The sequence below is a fragment of the Alligator mississippiensis genome, chromosome 4, assembly GCF_030867095.1.
Source record: "Alligator mississippiensis isolate rAllMis1 chromosome 4, rAllMis1, whole genome shotgun sequence".
NCBI classification, from domain to species: domain Eukaryota; kingdom Metazoa; phylum Chordata; order Crocodylia; family Alligatoridae; genus Alligator; species Alligator mississippiensis.
Genome location: NC_081827.1, coordinates 201,321,931 through 201,342,343, shown reverse-complemented (window position 1 = coordinate 201,342,343; position 20,413 = coordinate 201,321,931). Strand labels below are relative to the sequence as shown.

Below are 20,413 nucleotides of genomic sequence, written 5' to 3'. Positions count from 1 at the left end.
GTCATGTAGAGAGTGTACTGAAGAAGGTCTATGTATTAATGCTCTAGTAGAGCTGACTCTTACAGTAGCATGAGGTGAGCAAAATGCGTCCCAGATGCGGCCTGCCAGGCCATTCTATCTGGCCCACAGGGCCCCTAAAATTTTTAATAAATTAATATTTATCTGCCCTGGGCTGCCTGTCATGTGGTCCTTGATGGCTTGCCAAAACTCAGTAAGCAGCCCTCTGCCCAAAATAATTGCCTGCCTCTGCAGTAGCATATATCACTTCATTTTTTTTCTCCTCATGTGACCTAAAATGTGTCAGTGCTGTCAATAAGCCCATTTCTCATATAAGGACAGAAGTGTAACTAGAACATTTTTGAACCCTGGGAAAAACCCTGATGCAGTAGTTTAACTAGGGAGGGTGAGGAAGGTATCCTCCCTGGGTGCAGATTTAGAGGGGGCACTTTTCTCCCTGGAGTTGTTGCTACAGCGGGTACAGCCCAGCTGTGGAAATTGGGAGCCCCTGCACCTAGTAGCATGGGTGGGGAAGGGTCGAATGGAAGGGTCTCCCCGCTCCTTGGGGTTTTTGCCATGGGAGGCCTTGCTCCTTTCCCAATGGTTTTTGGAGGGAGGGGAAGCTAATTGGGGGCAGCCTCCAGGGAACCCAGACCACCAAGCTTCTTTCAGATGAACATTGCATTCCCCACCTATCCCCTTCAGCTCTCTAGTGGTCAGCTCTCTTCCCAGAGTGCTGCAGGAGCTTGTTGTTCCTCTGCCCTTCTGGAGGTGGGTATGGGGGCTAGGCATGGGATAGTGAACTCTGGAGAGTGGTGGGGAGGTTCATTCTACCTTCCCCAGGAACTCAAAGTCTATGACTGCTGACGTTGTGGGACTCAGTCCTCCAGTTGCTGCTTCTACTGTAGGGGTGTGGAGTTCTAGGTCCTGAACATCATCAAATATTTATTCATGTAAAGATATTGTATATTATGCAATTGTATATGCTGCAGTTACTTTAATAGCAGGGAAGTACCTGGATCACTTGCCACTATGTTATCTATATGTTAAAATTACTATTAAGAATAACACTCTAGTTCATTCTGTGTTGTAAATTACCAGTCAGCCGTTTATACATTGTGTTTTGTCTTGAATTTAGAGCAAATAATAGAGGTTACAGTATGATATGGGTGACAAGGTTGAAAATACTTACAACCTATTTGTTTAATTTTGCAAGTGTGAGGGAGCTATTTGAAGTATCAGGGCCTTAATTTCACCATAGTTTCTAGAATGAATCTTCTGCTTTTGTTTTACTGAACATCTGGACTGAGGCTTTAATTGAAAGTCTTGCTACTGACAACTAGATTACCGAGCCGGTGGGTAAAGGCAAGGTTCTGTAATAAATAATATATGTGTTCTGTCCATTTCTTAAATTTATGACTTGTGATGTATTTCAGGTGAAATGTTAATGTGCCTAGGCAATCAATATTTCTGTAACTTATTGAAAACAGATAGATCATTTAAATCCAGAGGTCCAGGGTGTTTAGCTATTCTGTAGCATTTTACATTATTTTTTCATATAGGAAGTTATTTTGCTTCTATCATAGTTCTGAGGAGCTGTTAATTTTATGCATCAAGCTTTCCTAGTCTTTTTCTGTTCAAAGCTATTTATCTAAGATTATTTCAGTGCTTATTTTGGAAGTTAGGCCATCTTCTGACTCATTCCTACCTAGAACAGTAAAATGACTGTAAGTGCTGAAAGGTTGTTTATGTATTCATAATAGAATGCCATGGCTTAAAACTATATAGGGATATAGATGCCATTGAGTAGTTGGCCTGTTCATGGAATATGTAATTGGAAGTATTCCAAGCCATTTCACTAGCTCACATTAGACAAGCTAGTGATAATGCTTTTAGTTATCAAAATGAATTTCTCAGTGTCAATGAGCACATTAAGTCCTGATTAAGGTAAAACTTCCCTTGGAATCATGGATGAATTTGGCAGGAATCATGGATGAATTTGGCACCATTAGTTTTACTGCTAAAAATAATGGAGGAAGAGCTTAGAAACAAAAGGCTAAGAAGCTTCAATAGAAGTCTAAGGTTAAGCTCCTAATTCATCTGTCTAAAATGAGTAGCCAGGTGCTGTCATTGACCTAGCAGGTACTGCTGGGTAGTTGGTGCTTTGAAAAACAGGTCACTTATTTAATTGTCATTATGGAATTTAAGGGCATTGTTTTAGGCATCTATGTTTAAATAATGGTCAAGATCTCTGTGGTATAGGTAAATAATTTCTATAAGCTATCTCCATCACTGTAAATAAATAAAAATAAAAGGTAGGGCAAGGAGAAGGGAATTTGGGCACCCCTGTGATGATACCTTTTAACCCTGATAGTTGTCTATGCTATGTTTTTTAGACTGCAGAGATGTCAGCAAATTCAGTGCTATATAGTTTTCTAAAGATTTTTTTTCTCTTCAGAAGTGATCATAAGTTATTGTCCTCTTTCTAAGCAAATTGAATTATGAATCCACAGTGTTTTTGTCTGCCAGATGCATTTTTTTTTTTGTAAAATTATTAGATAAACCAGTATTTTCCTCAGTTATGCCACACTGTATACCTAAGAACATTTTCCTTGCATTAAAACATGTATAAAATTATAGCTAAGATATGGATAAATAAAAAATAGCTTTTATTTGGAATCCTTATATTGTAATTAAAATAGATTCTGAACAGGGCAGGAATTTTTATGCAGCTTAAAGAAGAGAGCTCTTGGATCCCAATAGTTCTACATTATGTATCGTAGTATTTTAATCTTTTCTTCCTGGTGGGACCAAGATTGGGACTTTTTGGTTCTTTACTGAACCAGATGAGACAATGTCACCCACTAGCACCAGTTTCTTCCAGGACCCTGGATTTTGTTTTGGATCTAACAGTTATCTATAGAACTGTCTGGTTTATTCTGTGATGAGTTCATAGTTTATAATTGACACACTTCATTTTTTGAGTTTCATTTAATTTGCTGAATTTGCAGTGATTATGTACTTCCATAAATATGCCTACTGCTTTAGAAAACAAGATTCTTTCCCTGTGGGTTCATAATCTATTACAAATGCTATTATCAGGCAGAGCAACATGGAGAGGAGGACATGGATATCTTGGGAATCATAGAGAAGAAGGTTTGGAAGGGACCTCAGGAAGTCATCTTTTCCAACCCTCCATTCAAGGTAGGTTCTGTTTAAACCACCCTAGAGAAATGCTAGCTGCATTGCTACCTGCTCTTAAAATCTTCCAAAGATAGAGATTCCACTGCCTCTCTGTGTAATCTATTCCAGTGCTTAGCCACCCTCATGGTGGGAAAGTTCTTCCTATTATCCAATCTAATTTCCCTCACTGCAATTTAAGACCACTGCTCCTTGTTCTTCTCTTCTCTTCTCTGCAGTAAATAAACCCAGTTATTTTATAGGCTTTCTTCTTAGGAAAGCCTTGCTTTTAGACTAGAGGCAACCCTCATTTGACTTGAGGCACTCTACCATAACTTTTGCATAGAGCAGTACCACATTTAAAGTAATAAATGATTTATTACTTTGCTTACTTCCTTGCAGAGGTTGGGCAAGGGGGCAGCAACTAGTCAGGAATGAGCCTGAGCCTGCACTTATCTCCTCACACCTGCATTTCTCCTCGCACCTTGTGGCACCCTTCAAAAGGTCTTGCAGCACTTCAGCCTCAGCACCCTGGTTAAGACTTTCTAGACCCAGGACAGAACCTGGGGAACCTCACTAGGTAGATACCTTTTCCCAGTTAAATACGTAGTCATTGACTACTCATTTTGAGCATGATGATTCACCTACCCACCTTATGGAATTTCTATTTAGACTGTATTTCCTTAGCTTACTAATGAAAACATCCCGTGTTCTCCTGTTTCCTTTTCTTTAAGATGATCATTATTATATCTGGCTTTCCTGGTCATTTGGGGCCTCACCTGACCTCCATGAGGTCTCATAGGTCTCAAAGCCAGTGAGACTGAAATTAATAACCAGTAGGGCTGTGCGAGACACCATCGTTTTCTTTTAATGTCCGTTTCGCCATTTTGAAGGGGTAGTGTTTCGTTTTGTCATTTTATCTAATTTTGAAGCACTGTCCCATTTTGTTTCATTGTTTCGAGGTTTCACCCATAGGCTATAGTGGGGAATCCTGAAAAATGCCTAAAACTTTGACATTTCATGCCTGATTGTATGAAAATTGCAGGGATGGTAGCCCCTTTTGAGGGCATGAAGCCTGCCAAGTTTCAAAGAGGTGTAGAGGTTTCTCGGAAACTGCACCTCAAACTGGAAAAAGCAAAGCTCATGACACTTGCTGGCAGTGGCAGCCTTCTGTCATCCAGTGTGCAGATCTGGGAGCCTGCACCCCAGGAGGACTGTGGGGCTGTGCCGGACTCCTCCTGGGGGCCCCGAATCTGCACGAGCCCCCAGAGCTGCATGCAGGATGACAGGAGGCTGCTGCTGCTGCCTGGAACTGGCGCTGGGTGCAGCCTGCACCCATTGCCAGTGAAGACTAATGTTGCTGCTGGCCCCAGGCAGCAGTGGCAGCCTCCTGTCAGCCGGCCCGGTGGTGGGAGGCAGAGAAGAACCAGGGCTGCATTCCAAGCGTCTCTGTAGCCCCATAGAGTTTGGCTCCGTGGCAGGAGGTGGAGCACAGCTGTGGCGCTGCCTGCCTCCCGCCACTGGGCTGCACTCCGATTGGGTCCACCAGCCACATGGAGCACAGCCTGGCGGTGGGAGGCGAGCAGAACCAGGGCTGTGTTCTGCCTCATGCCTCCAGGATGAGCTCCTTGGGGCTGTGGAGCCGATTGGAGCGCAGCCTAGCAGCAGGAGGCAGGCAGAGCCAGGGGTGAACTCCAATCGGCTCCTCCAGCCCCACAGAGCTCAGCTTGGAGGCAGGGAGAGCCAGGGCTGCACTCTGCCTGTCACTGCCGGGATTAGCTCCATGGGGCTGGAGAGCTGCTTGGAGCACAGCCCTGGCTCTCCCCTGCTTCCTGCCACCAGGCTGCTTTGACACTTGAAAAGTTTCAAAATTTTTGAAATGTTTCGAGTGCCCTCATTTCGTTTCAAAGCTGTTCCAAAGCTTTTTGTTTCATTTCAGTTTCTCTGTTTCAAGCTCGAAATTTGTTGAAACAGCTTCGAAATGAAACTCTCAGCAAAACTTCACACAGCCCGTTCCTTGAGTACTCTAGGATGTGTCTAGCTTCTCTAAGTAACCACTCACCTGGTTTTCAACTATGCTAGGCTGCTTATCTCCTTTCCTATGCTTGCTGTTAACTTTACTCATTGCCTGATAGCTTATCTTATTTTTGAAGGCTGAAGTAAAAAAGGCATTAATACTTCAGCCTTCTCTTCATCATCTGTTTCTAGATTACCATCTGTTCTGCAAGGGGCTTATGCTTTCCTAGGTCTTTCTGAAATAATTGCAGATTCCTATTTTTTTTATTGCCTTCTATGCCCTTTGCTCTAGCTGCATCTCAGTTCATGTCCTGGCTTTCCTGATTTTTCTCCTTACATGCCTATTCAATACTTTTTGTATTCTTCCCTAATAATATGGGCAAGTTTCCACTTTTTGTAGGATTCTTTTTGAGTTTCAACTAGCTGAAGAGTTCACTGTTTCACTAGGCCAGTCTGCGGCTGCATCCTTAATATTGCCTTCTTGAGTACAACCAGCTCTTCTTGACTCCTTTTTCCCCTGAGATTTGCCTCCCAGTTCCCTGAGTTTGTTGAGGGCCGCTTTTCTAAAGTCAAATCTACGGGCTTCTGCTCTAATGTGTGCTAATTATCATGCAGACTCGATTGAGCTGAACTAGCTTGAGTTAAAGTGCCCTCACTGCTGTTTAGAAGCGCAGGAAGCTGAATACACAAGACAGTGCAGGTGCTTTAATTAAAGTGTCCCTCCACCTCCACCCCAGGGCACATGTAAAGATGCTCCAGAAGATCAGGATAAACTGAGGCCTGAGGCTAGTTGGCAGACAAGGGTGGAGGGAGTTGTTCTAAGCTAAGGACCAGAAAGACATGGAGAAAGTATAAGAAGAAACCAGTGAAGATGAATAGGAAGAAATGAAAGCAAGGATGAAATTTATGTTTAAAACAAATGGTTCAAAAATTGCCTCTCCTGTATGCTATTGTTTGCATCTTTTGCAAGTAAATATCCTGTTTCTGAAGACAGTTGTTTTAAGACCATCCAGCTGATAGGAATTTAAGCCTTAAAGTGTAAATTATTTACCTGAGTTGTTTTTTGCGGTATAAACTGTGCAAGTTTGGTTGTGGACCCAGCAGAAGTCTCGGAAGTACATTTACTGTTGTATTCACTCTGGGATCTTTTGTTATTGATAATGCGAATCTTGGGTATTTTCAAGACCAGAGACTGAAATATATAGGGTGCAGTGTGGGGGAGGAATATTTTTTGGGGAAAAAAAGAGTTCTGAAAGTTAGAACTTTTCAGTTTGTGTTAAGTGGAGCACTGAGAACTGCCTGAGTTTTATGTGCTTCTTAATTAAGGACATTTTTTAAAGTGCTGTTTAGTGCTGTATAGGAGCTGATGGACCATTGAATGAAGTTGTCTTGATGCTGACTCAGAATTTTAAAAAAATATTGAACCTATTATTCTTAGTACTTAGAAGAATTTTTGGGCTGTTTAGTGAAATCCTATTGCTGCTCTGGAGTCCCTGCTGGAAAGTGCTCTCTATTCAGGAATTTGAAGACACATCCCCACAGAAATATTAAACTTGAAGACCTATTTCAAGTGGTTAATTGCTCTGAATGTTGCATAGAATTGAAAGAAGATAAATTTTGTTTTAATAGCTCTATTGTTTTTACCTTCTGAGTATGCTGTTTGAGTGTATGTTAAACAGTACTGGTTGCAACATGGATCCCTGGGGGGGACTACACTATTTAGTTCTTTCCATCCTGGAAACTAATCATTTATACTCACTGTTTGCTTTCTACCTTTGAGCCAATTTCTAATCCATGAGTGGACATTCCCGGGGACTACACTATTTAGTTCTTTCCATCCTGGAAACTAATCATTTATACTCACTGTTTGCTTTCTACCTTTGAGCCAATTTCTAATCCATGAGTGGACATTCCATGTAATCTCATGACTAGTTAAGAGCCTCCAATGGGGGACTTTGTCAGAGGCTTTTTGGAAGTCCAGATATACTGTATCAACTGGATGGTCCCAATCCGCAGCATATTGACACCCTTAAAGAACTCTAGTAGGCTGGTGAGGCATGATTTTCCTTTGACAAATGCACGTTTATTCCTTCCCAGCAAGTCATGTTCATCCATGTGCTGAACAATTCTTTTTTTATTATTATGATTATTTCTACCAGTTTTCCAGGAACACTGGTCTGTATCCTGTACTTCCTCTAGAAAAGTGGTTTTCAACCTTTTTTTTGCATTTGCAAACCCCTAAAACATTTTTGAATGGAAGTGTGGATCATCCTGCATTTAAAATGATATCAAAATACCATTAAATTACAGTTTTGGAAGCTGCTTACTTCAATAAAAATATTCTCATAGTATCAGTTTGTATTTTATGTACTTTACACAGCCAAAATAAAGTAGGTCTATACTATGTAATGTATAGCTTCTTCATAGTTGAAAGTCAAATTTCCCATCAGTGAGTTCTTTTTCTTTTACAATATATAAATAAAACAATTTATTTCCATATGGCTAGTGTATGTTACTTTTTACTTTGAAAATTAACTTATTAAAATCTTTTTGACCAATGATTTCTATTTTAGCTTTGGAATCAGATCTGCTCTTAAGAATCTAAATTATTATTTATATAATATGAGGAGATATGTGGGCTTACATTAACAACATAATTCAATGCCAGTGATACCAGTTAAAATGTGCAGAACTCACAGATAAGTTTATTTTTTTTCTGAAATAAAATATTGTAATAAAATTATTTTGAGATCATATGTCATATTTTAGACTTACAGAAAAGCAGGATATTCTTGGAAAAAATAGCGCTTTTATATTAATAACATGCAATAGTAAAAGAATTTAACAAATGGCTATAATCTAGGTTAGTCTTTTCAGTTGGATTTGCCGGTAACTTAATATCTGTGAAAAGCAAATTGAAAATTGGTTAAAGAGAGCTTATCCCTGTATTTAGTAATCACTGTCAGAACATAACCATAAATTCATTTAATTAGATTTTAAGGGTCACTTATTATGTCATTTTATGCACTGTGCAAAGCAATGAAATCTGTAGGGTATCAGTGCATTGTACTGAAATAAAAAATGGAGAGTAACAGCTGAATGGCAGTGTAGTGTAGCAAGAGGCTTACTGCAGTATTAAATCAGCTTCTTGTCAATTAGTTGCTGTCACAGTTCACCTTCAAGAATATGGTGTGTGTGTGCACATGTTTAAAGATTTGAAGGTAGTAATAGGTTCTTTTTCAAATATGCTTAATTTGCTACTCTCTATTATAGCTTTATGGAGACAAATTTTATTCCTTTGGGGCCTTTTTTTTAAATAATCTCTGTCATGGACCTGGGCTTGCATATTGACTAAGTTAACTTCCTGTCTGACAGCCCTGCATGATTACTGTACATGCTGTGTTGCTAATGCATGGCAAGTCCTGATATTCTTAGAACATCTGATTTCCTCTTTACAGGTCAGTGCACCTTTCATATATCTAATTAGATTGAACAGAACTACCATGTTCTTTGAAGGCAATTGTGAAGTATGAAAAAACAATGATTGGTCATTCAGTTAAAACCAAAGAAATCTCACAGCATGGTGCTTTCATTTTCCCAATAGGGTGGTAATCTTCTGTAGACAGTTTTAAGCCAGCTTTGCATTTTCAACTAGGATATTTTTTTTCTAAGCAAAGATGAGGAAAAAGCCTCTTACAAGATGAAATACTTAATATGTTAATCTTACCTCCCATTCTCTCCACTGCATAAAACACTTACTATGTGGAGGAAACTTTGTATGCCTAGAATGTATTTGCTCGTTTGAAACCAAGGCTCTCTTACAATTCCATTTAAGTTAATAGTTAGCATTGTTCATCTGTCTTGCTAGGTGTAGAGGGAAAAACGTCACAACTTGAAATAGTGAAAAATGTCATTGTTTGATCTCAAATCAGAGTGGTATTACAGCCTCACTTGCCACATCTCTCCTAAGCTAGGTGCATTTAGGAGTCTTATTGTCCCATTCATTCTATTGGCCAGTCAGTCAGTGGTACTAGAATTTATAAAGGCAGCTGCCTGGGTCTGATGCAAAAAGATGCTACTGGAGCCATGGACCACTAGCAGGGAGCTGTAGGGTACTGAAAGTAATAGGTAGCAAAGGGATGCTTAGCTCCTGCAGAAACATGTTACTTGCTCCTTGCCTACTGCAGCTTAGAAACATCACAGTTACTAATGCCAAGTTGAGCCACAGCAACCAGGAAAGAGAGATTCCACTCCAGTTACAGTCTTGTTCCTGTTGAAATACCACCTGCTAGTTTTGGAGTCACTTTTCTGCCCCTCCTGACCATATCTGAGAGTACTAGAGGTATGATAGGCTTTCAAATGCATGATTTTTTTTTTTTCTTTTCTCACATGGTCCCTGGTCTTGCCCAAATACAGTTAAGTCCTGGAAAAGTGCAAATGTCCATCTAGATGTTGCCAGGACATGAGCAGTCAGTCTAGGTCTAGTGATCTTGGCAGTATTCCAAACATAACCATTTACTTGGATAAATATTACCTTCCCTCTATCCTCCAAATTTTAAAGTTTGAGATGAATGTCTTTTCATCCAAGAAGATTTTCTAGTTTTTCCCTTGTGTTCTGTTGACAAATATCACTGTTGTGAGTAACAGGGAATTTTCCCCTCTTTCTTCAGCTATAAAATCTTATTGTAGTAATTCTATGAGGGCTTTAATGCAAACTCTGTTTTTCTGATGTCTGATTTGGGAAATACCTGCCAGAGATCCCTGTATGAAACCATAATTGGCTCATATATTCTTGTTGTTTTCCTTCCACAACAGATTTTTTTTTTCCAAGTGACAACTGAGACTGATTATCTTCATCCTGGAATATGTTGAACCATAATGTAGCCATCTCCCAAGTGTTGATATGCATTGATATGAGCAGCAGAGAATACAGACAACAGCTGTTCAGGAATTGGAGGCAGTGTCATTAGAAATATAAGCAAACTGCACAGACACAGTAAAAACATCAATTTCGTATAAATCCCAAGTGTTGTTTTTTTTTTAATTTAATCCATTGATAATGGCTATTGCTTTGAAGTGGAAGCAAAATGGAAGTTGTGTTCTTTATTTGGCACAGCTCCATAATATTCTGCTAAATAAATAATGTGCGTGTCTATTTGAAGTTTGCATTTGCATATCCATGGCCAAATCCTTCCCAACAGTCACTCTAGTATTTTGTTTTCTCTGCTGAGTCAGGTATATAGCTGATATAACTAATTTGCCTCAAGGAAAATTCAGGGAGATAAGTAGCTGCAGACTGAATGCAAAAAAAAAAAAAAAAAATCACACATTTACTCTATTAGGTTATGATTATGTGAGTAGGATTGTAGAATACTCATTCTCGCTTTACATGGTGACTCCATGCTTATTATCTCATAGTTAACCAGAAGGCAGGGTAGATTTGTGCCATAGACCAGTCGGATATACATCAGATATGTCTGATTTAGTTTGTAAGGTTCAGCTCTACCCTGCCTTTTTCCTGAGTTCAGACTAACACAGTTAACTACTTCTGTCTGTTTGTGCAAGGCATTTGAAATTGTCAGTCAGAAAAAATACTGAGAAGCCCAAATAATAGGCTAATTTGTTTGTTTGGGGGTTTTTTTATTGCTGCTGCTCATACAAATGCAAGGAATAATCTCCATATTTTATTAGCTATGATGAAAGTATTTTGAAAAACAAAAAATGATAGAAACGCTGAACATACCAGTCTTAGCTGTTTTTTACCCATCAATTAATGTTAATTGCATTTTTTGTGATAGTCTAGAAGAAAGTCGTTAAATAGTTTACATAGTCCACAAGAAAGCGGTTAAATGCCAAAACATTGGCATTTCTAGTAGACTTGCCAAGAGATAAATCTTGTTTCCTTTAAGATCATGACAATCAAGATAACTAAGAATTTATCTTTCTAATTATAGTTTTGTCAAATCCATTTAATATCAAGATACAGCCTATCTGTGTAGATTCATGACCTATATTTGTGGTCACCCAAAATGAACATGAAAGCTTATTAAGTTGGGTGATGGTATTTATTTTCTAAAACTTCAGTATTATAACATGATTAGCCTGCAGTACTTCATAATTTTGTAATATTATTCAGCCCATTTTATTGTTCATAATATAACACACTTGTAGTTCATTGCCCTGCATTCTCACCCAAGGCTTGAAATGAAGTCTTTATGTGAACGTCTCTCCGAATTACAAAAATGCAAGGCTGTCTTAAAAATAACTACAGTATTCTTTAAGGTAAACTGAAAATGCATAGTCTTTTAGGCACCTTATAGTTTTTGTGCAGAAAAATAGTGACACTTTTAATCTGCATAATGTTCCCAACTAAGGAGAGATATACATGTCTTAATAGCACTTAGAAAAAGATATGTACATTATGTATTATAATGATTTGCATTACTAATTGAATTTGCTTACAATTAGAAAGAGTATAATGTTAACAGTATTGTTACTAGAGCTGGTTAAAGTAAATAGGAAAATTTTCTCTGCGACATTTGTGAAAAGTTTTTTTTTGTTTGTTTGTTTTTTGTCAAAGAACATCTGTGACCAACTGTAACAATCAAACTAGTAGTGGATGTAAAGACATCGGTATTTATATCCTTAGGTGAAGAAGTATTTACGTGGGAGAATAATTGATCGGGTAATTACTCTTTCAGGCCCTTGCTGTAATAGCACTGTGACAGGAGTAATCCATTCATACTGGAGAGCTGCGATTCAGTAATCACTCCAGTGTATTAGACCTGTATATGTTTCAGTGTACATCGGCCATGTTTATCCTTTCTTCTTTACCCCTCCAGCTAGAATATTGAGAGATGTAAAAAAGCAAAACAAAAAACCCTTCCATTTTTCAAGGAAGTAAGAGGTAATGAGTCTCAAATTAGCCTTGAATAAGGCTAATGTGCTGCTGAGCAGCACACCTTCTATCACTTTACAGAAACCTGTGAGAGAGCCAAAATATTAGTAGTGTTATATTTTTCTCACTTTGTCCTTATGTAATGCCCTTACTACAGTATTTCAGAGTCCTTGAGTATACAGTCTTCCTTTAAAAACATAAACCTATGCTGCCACACAAAATCATACATGTGTCTGAAATTTCTTACCTATTTTCATTAGAAATGGCTCCCAGAATGGCTATAGCCAAAAGAAATGAGGTTAGAGAGAGAAATAGCCTTTCATTTTATTTTGTGTGTTTGGCAGCATTTTGTTGGCTGTCTGGTTTTCCCCTCTTTTGAGTAGGTCTTTATACATTACAAGGCAAGAGAAAAATGTTTTTAAAGATAGAATATGATTGACAAAATGGGTAAGGCAAACGTGCTTGTGTGGAACCTAAATTGCATTTTTACCCTCTTTAAATTGACTGTATATTAAGTTGACAGTAGGTGCATCTACAGATGCATTTAGCACACAGAAATAAATTCCAGCACATATTGTGCCAGCATTTATTGCTTCGGGTGCTGTGGCTGAATTGTGCACCCAGGACCACAGCACGTTCAGTCGGTTTGGAGCAGCCCTGCCTGGCAGGAGGCCCTAGGGGCCAGCCTGCCAGCCTGGGGCTGCTCCGACCTGGATCAGTGTGCTGCAGAGGGGCTTGCTGGGGCGTGAGGGTGTTCCAGTGGGGGGCTAGCCAGAAAACTGCCCCTGCACTGAAAAACCCTTGTGCCCTAGCCAGCCCCATCACTGTTCACACTTGTGTTGCTGCGGAGTAAATAACGCCACCACAGGATAGTACTTTATATAGACAAGTACTGTCCTGCGGCAAAGTAAATTAGTTTACTCCATCCTGATATGGAGATGCCAAGACGCTTACTGCAGAGCTAATTGGGCAACTCTGTAGTAAACATTTCATGTAAATGTTCCCAGTTTCTGTTTTGCTGAGGGAAATCTGGGAAGAGGAGAAGGAAAAAAATGAGAAGACAAATAGTTTCTTTTTGCAGATATTGCAAAACTTTGAATGTTTGAATCAAGTTATCACAGCTGTTGTTCGAACATAATTTTGCTAAAATAGAACATACCCACTTAAAAAAAAAAAAAGAAAAAAAAGGCTTTTGAACAATTGCATTACTTCATGGAATTTAGGTTTCTCTAAAGGACCTGACTCCATCAAGGGTAGACCCAGGGGGTTGTGGCAATGTCATTGCACCCTTCCTCCAACCTCCACTGCCACTGTCCATATCTGATGTGGGTGCACCAGAACCCCCCTGCCTCTTGGCAGGGGAGGTCACATTTCCACTTACTGCACCTGCTTTTTCCTGCCCTCCAGGTGTCTGCCACTGTCTGGTGCTAGAAGGAACCCACTCCACACCACCGCCACTGTCCCTGGCTGACTTGGGCATGGGGGGCAGCCCTAGAGTCACTCCTGTTCCACTCCAGCCATGGCCTGCAGGGAGCAGCTATGTAATGTGCTGGGCTTGGCAGGGAACAGTGGAAGTGTGCAGGTGCCTCTTTCCAATGGGGAATACTGGCAGGCACTGCAGTAGCACAGTTGTACCCCCTTTCTACCATCACTGTCCTCAGCTTCTGCCCCACCCCAGCTGTGGGCTACAGCTACATGGAGTGCCAGGCTCAGTCAGGGATAGCAATGGCAGTGGATGGGTTTTCTCTTCCTCCACTTGCTCCCTGTCCAGCCCCCCAATATCCACAGCTGGCTCCAGCCACACCTCACCCCTATTCCCTCATAGTATAAGGGGCAGTGTGCTGCACCTCCTTTAGAAAATCCTGGATATGCCTGTGGACCCCACTGAGTAAAATAAAACCTAGAGCTAGGAAATTGTCTGGATTTAGCACCAGATAAGGTTTAATGGTAGAAAACTTGGTGTCCAGAATTGCATTTCATAGCAACCTTATGAATTCAGAAGCAATGTTCAGGATGACAGCTGGATTTTAGAGCATATTTATATTTGGAGAACAAGAAAGTTTCCTTGGAGGATGTAAACTTGATTTTTTTTTTTTTCAAACATTTCTTTCTGAAGAGATTTTGAACAGCAAAACACAATTGACTGTGGAATTAAAATAAAAAGGGGGAAACCAAATCATCTTTGTGTAATTATATCAGTATTTATTCCAGCTGTTTGTTTCTTTTTGCATTTGGCATAGCTTTTGATTTGACCGTGTTCATCTTGTTGCAGCTCTTATTCCATAAGCATATTCACATTTAAAACAATTAAGCACTTTGGTTAGTGCGGACAGGAATTTCCTCCCTACCCCTTCTACTCCCCTCTCCCTCTCTTTCAAAGGTAGTTAGGTGTCAGATTAATCTGAGATCAAAGAAAAGGAAGGTGAAAATAAGAATAGAATATTGAAAAGTATTAAAATGTGAACCTGTGGTGATCAGACTTTCTTTAAAATTCTTTGAAAATTCATATAGTGCTGCTGCAGCTCAATGGCTGCTAGGTGTGAGAGAGAGCTACAGAAAGTGTGCTGTGTGGGCATGTTAGGCAGGATTGGGTTAGATGTCACATCAGTTAAAATGCTGGCAAGCAGGTCTGTGCTCAGCCTCCCACCATTGAAAGGCAACCGGTGTAGCTCCATTACTGGTAGCAAAATTAAGAAATCTAAAGAAACTAGATAGATTAAACAACATGTAAGAAATAAAGGACAAGTGATCAGTAAGAGAGATTAATGAAGAGAACAGTAGGATACCAATTGCAGATAAGATACTTTATCTCTGTATTTCTGAAGTACCTATCATCATAAACTCTAGTCAAAGATTTAGGTATACCTTGGCAGTTCAAGTAAAGACCTTTTTTCCTTCAGGAGAAGCATTAGTGTTGATTTAACGTTGGGTTCTTTGAAGGAAGGCTTTTGCTAAGATGTATTGAATTCTGGAGGGCGTGTTCTTGTTTTCATTGCCAGAGTAACAGAGTTCCTGGGGGAAATGCTGCAATTTAAAACCCTCTGTTTTAGTTGTGTTGCTTCTCTAATGCTGTGTCCAGAAAGCCGTTTGTGGGTTGCATAGTTTGCACAGGCAGAACTGTGCTAATTTTAGTTGAGCATGAACAATAATCTTAATAAGACAAGATGGTCTGGCCTGCTAAACGTAAGTTAGCAACTGGACTGCATACCTTGGGTTCCTAGAGGGCTTATTAGCCCATGTTGAAGTGTATACAATCACATCTTCACTGCCACTCTGTGCTAGCTAAATTAAAAATAGTATTTTACCTGACTTTTTTTTTGCCAGAAATTGCGAAATCTGGCATTACCTGCAAAAGCGGGCAATGTCTGTGACATCCACAAGGAAAAAAAGAAAAGAAAACTTAGTGAAAATAAAATGCTGATGTGATCATTGGGACTCGAACACCTGGTCACGTGCCACCTTGCTTCATGCAGTGGGTGGTGTTCGCCTTGTAGATTTCCGTTGCTGGCCGAGTAGTTGTTCACTCCCAAGGTAGTTTGCCCTTATCTCTCCTGCTACAACTTTGAATGTTCCCAGTGGGGGGCTGCCTCCTCGCGGTCTCTCTGCGGCGCACAGTCTGCCCGATGGTCACTTACGGGGCTCCGCCACCCCTACACCCCATCCTTACACCACCTAGCCAGTTGGATCTGTTTCCTTGGCCAAGTCCCTCTTCTCTGCATTGCAACTGAGGGCTTCTCAGTTGTTTCCTGTCCCAGACTCTCTTTATACTAGGAGGACCTGACCGTAGAACCTGTGCTTGGTTAGCACTTATCCCTGTCTCGTGGATTAAATCATAATGTAGAGTCCTAGAGTTCTTGTTCCAAGCACTCAGTTAACTGGGACCGTTCTTTTTCTCTCTCAACCCCTTTACCCAGGGAAACATAAAAGACAAAATCACACCACAGAGCCCTGGGGTCCTTGCCCCCCAGGCACTCAGTTTAGCTAGACCCGTCCTCTCTCTCTCTCGACCCCTTCACGTGGGGAAACATAAAACAAAATTACCAAAGAAAACCACAAGATAACTCACCTGTTGTTGGGTGGTCCTTTACCCTTTTCGACTCTCTCCGCCAGCCCCCTGCTGCCCCACTTCTCCCCTTTCTGGAGTGGCCCCGTCTGGGTGTCCCGTGGTCGCACCAAATGTGGCTGGCCACCTTTTGGGTTCAGGGTAAGCGCCCTGCTCTTTTGTCGCCCTTCCCATTGCTCCTTCTGAAGCTCTCCCCATGGGGTTACTTCCTCCTCCTCCTCCTCATCCCCACTGCTCCCACCTGTTGCGCTGTGGGTCTTCGTAGGCTCTTCTCCCTCTCCTTCGTTGCTGCTGTCTTTGCAGCCTGCAGAGACTGCTTCTGCCTTGTTTTTATTTTTATCGGCATGTTCCCCGCTGCTACCAACATGCTCCTCCTCAGGAGCCTCTCCTGGCTCCTTGGCCACGGCTCTGTACCTCCTAAGGAATTCCCGGTGTGCGTCGCCCGCACGCACGCTCCTCTGGTCCGTTCCCTCTCTCCCACTCCGTCGTTCTCCATTTTTATTGTCGCTGGCCGGTGATTACTGGTGATGTCACTGGCCGGTTTTAGTTGAATAAAGACATGGCTGATGAGCCGCGCGGGTTCCTCTTCCTGCTCCTGCCTCGCTGCAGCTCCTACTGTGGGTAAGTGTTTTTTCCTTATTTTACTTCTTTCGTTTGTCCCCTCTCCCTCTCGTTCTCTCCTGGGACAGTTGGCTTCCCAGAGTGAGCCTGCAGTCCTCTCAGTGCTATGGCCCAGCTGTGCAGCCTGGTCATGCTGCCCAGGTGCCCGTGCCCCTCATTGCTATTTGGCTGAGAGGGGTGCCTGTTACGTGGCCCTACCCCTCTCCACTAATTAACGGTGAGGGGTGGGACCACATTATGGACAGCCTTCACCACTAATCGGTGGTGAGGGGCAGGGCCACTGGGGGCCCCTTGACCAATCAGAGGTATGGGGGGGACCCGCTGTGATCAGCCCATGAATATGATGGCCAGCCCCACGTTCTCCCTGTGAGGTTGGTCAGCCACCTCCTTGAGTTAGGTAGACCCCTAGCTATAATAATTCTTGTGTTGTGTAGACCTACCCCCAGAGATCAACATAGGGCTTGTAGAGAAGCTGAGAGAAGGGGAGGAGTAGGGTAGATTTAAGGTACATTTTGTACATTCCTGGTTCTGCGCTTCTGCAGCAGTTGGCATACTTTTGCCAATTGTCAATTCTGCCTCTCAGGAGTTTGCAAGAGGGTCTTTAGCAAGCAGTCTTATGGTCATCTTTGTCAGTAATTGCACAGGTGCAATTCTCTCAGGGGCTTTTACAGATCTTTTTGTTCCATCAGCTTTCATACCTAATCAAAAGGTGTCAGGGAGTCTTCCCAAGATTGTGGTTGCTTTGGATCATTGTGACCTGGTTTTGTCCCTGAGACTACTTCTTCCAGGGCCGTCCCTAGGAGGGGTGCAAATAGGGGCGAGTGCCCCGGGCCCCCGCTTTGGGGGGCCTCGTGGAGCCAGGCCAGCTTTGTGTCTGGCCACTTGCCACTCAGCCCCACCCCCTCCTTGCTGCTGCCACATCTGGGTCCCACACAGGCTGATTTGCCCCGGGACCCGCACCCTGCCAGGGTCGTCTCTGCCTCCCCCTGCCCAAAGCCAGTCCGAGATAGTTTCTAGAGCAGTGGGGGAGAGCCCTGGCTCCTTTGAGCTTTGAAACCCTGACCTTCCCTGGTTATTTTGTTGCTCTGACTCAAGGAATTAGCTTTAGTTCAGCTCCTGAGAGGGAGGGAGACCTGTAACTGTAATCAGCTGTTCCTTTTCCAGTCTCTCAAGCTATTGAGACCTAAGCTCCTCTCTGGCTTCATAGAGGCTTCTGTAGAAACCACATTGGTTGACCCTTCCTGCTTCGTCCATTGTCATGTTTATTTCTCTCCTTCCCTTGGATGGTAGTTACCTGCAAACTCCACATTTATTGAATGATCCACAATGCTATTCGTGTCTCTGTAGATAGATATACGCTTCTTTCAGGTAGAGTAAGCCAGGAGCCTTCTTTCAGGTGGAGTAAGCCAGGAGCTCAAGCTTCACTGTCCCTTTAACCCATTGCTTCCTTGTGTACTATTATCAGTAAACTGAGGCACACAACATTATTACAACATGAACATGGTTAACCCAGAAATAAATTCTGTAGTCTAGCACAGAAGGAGCTCTAGAATATCTCAGCTAGGAGTTGGATCCTCAGTATTGTTAGTGTGAGTGGCCCTGAAGATAACATTATTTACAAAGAACGAGTATGGGGAGATAGCAACCAAGTTAGCAAGTAGCTAAGTTCAGCCTCTTAAGGAATTTGCCAAATAAATACCTGCCATGCCCCATCCCTTGCCTGCTCCCTCTACCCGCTGTCCCAGCCTCCCCTGGCCCCAGCTCCTGGTTCTTTAAAAAAAAAAAAAAAAAAGGCCCCACTTACAGGCTCCTGCCGGGGGGGGGGGGGAAGGGGCAATCCCCACACTGTGTGGGGGAGCTCTGCCACAAATCAAATCGCTGTCCCTTGAATTGGCCGAATCCAAAGCAAATACTAGCCGCTTTGCACGGGCCTAATTTCCAGTCTAAATTTGTTCATGCCAGCTTATGCTCATTTATTTTTGTGTCAACAACTAACTTTTTGCCCCCTTTTTGTCTACCCCACTCCTCCAGTGTATTTAGACAATCATATCTCCTCTCAATCTTTGTTTTGTTAGGGTAAATAATTATATTTCTTTTAAGTCTTTTTTCATATGATTAGGATCTCCTGTCCCATGATTATCCTTGTAGCCTTTCTTTGCAGTTGTTTGTTTGTGTTAATCTTCCTTGAAAATGGGTGACCAGAAATTGTACGTGGATTTCTATCAGAGGTTGGACTACTGCCTTATAAAAAGTATTATTACATTTGAAAATATCTGGAATGATACATCATAGGTTCACATTTGTCTTCCTGTGACTTCATCAAGTCAGGTTTTTGGGGGTTTTTTTTGGTCACCCTGATCAGTTGGTACCCCATGGTCATCTATTCCTCGTTTACTTTCAGGTTCAGAACAGTTAGAGCAGAACTTGATGTTAAGTCCGATTATTCATGGCTTTGCATTCTGTTCTCTTGAACTTCAACTCTTCTTTTGTTCTTCCCTGCTGCAGAGGGCAGAACACGAAGTAACATGTTTAAACTGAAGCAAAACAGATCTAGATTAAATATTAGACAAACTTCCTTACTTTCAAAACAGTAAGACAGTGGGGAAAAAACTGCTCAGGGAAGTGTGGCATTTCCTTCATTGGCAGTTTTCAAGAAGAGGCTGGATAGGCATTTGCATTGGGAAAATGTAAAAGTAGTACATCCTGCACTTGTGCTTGGGGTTGGCCTTCAAATCTCTTCCAGCTCTGTGGCTTTCTTTTCTTTTTCTTTTCTTACTCCAGTCCTGTACAGCATGTTGATCTTCCTCTGCATTGACAATGTCTTCTAACACTTGTAGTAACATACCTCCACTACAATGCCTCCCCTTTCAAAATTAGATACATTCATTCATTTTGCCTACAACTAATTCCTTTATCCATACTGCAGTTCTAGTAATCTCTATCTTCTTTAGCTTGATTTTTATATATGGATCCTTACTGAATCATTTACTGAAGTCCTGATACATTATATTTATGTTATTTGTGGGTACAGCAGGGGAGCTATAGTCCAGGAATAGGTTAGACTTTATTAATGCAGTAAACTAAATGAGAGGAATATAAATGGGAGACAAATGTGTCATGGAACTACTTGGAATCTTTTGATCTCTACCATATTTCCTTCAACAAATCTAAAAATCAGCTGTCTTTTCAAAGAAAGATATCAATCCGGTTAGTGTGGCATGGTCTACCTTTGGTAAATGCATATTGTATTATTCCATTTTCAATTTGTCTCCGTATTTTTAATTATTCTTTCTTTTAACAGTTGCTTAAAAGTCTTGCATGCTACTGAGGTCAGAATAAAAGACCTGTAGTTTCCTGGACCACTTCTTTTCCACTGTAGGAAATCTGTAAATCAGCGGTTCTCAAATGTTTTAGCCTCAAAGCACCCCTCATTGGACTCAGGGCACCCATCAATATGCTCAAAGTACCCCTTCATAACTTCTGTGAATTGAATGGAACTCCATTTACAAAAACTAATTATTTATTAGTGTGTTTACTATCTTGCAGAGGTACCAGGAAGGAATTAAGTCTGTCTGTGCTTATCTGCTTATCTACTCCTACCTGGTTTATCTCTTCGCACCTCCTGGCATCCTGGTAGA

The 20,413-nt window shown here is 41.4% G+C and overlaps 1 protein-coding gene across 1 annotated transcript in view; it reads left to right on the top strand.

The window, feature by feature from the left end:
- Window positions 1-20,413, top strand: part of FAM171B (family with sequence similarity 171 member B) — a 63,848-nt gene that overhangs the window by 19,320 nt on the left and 24,115 nt on the right. The window contains exon 3 of the mRNA XM_059727241.1: window positions 3,104-3,201. The gene's annotated coding sequence lies outside the window, so the exon portion shown is untranslated. The remainder of the gene's footprint in view (window positions 1-3,103; window positions 3,202-20,413) is intronic.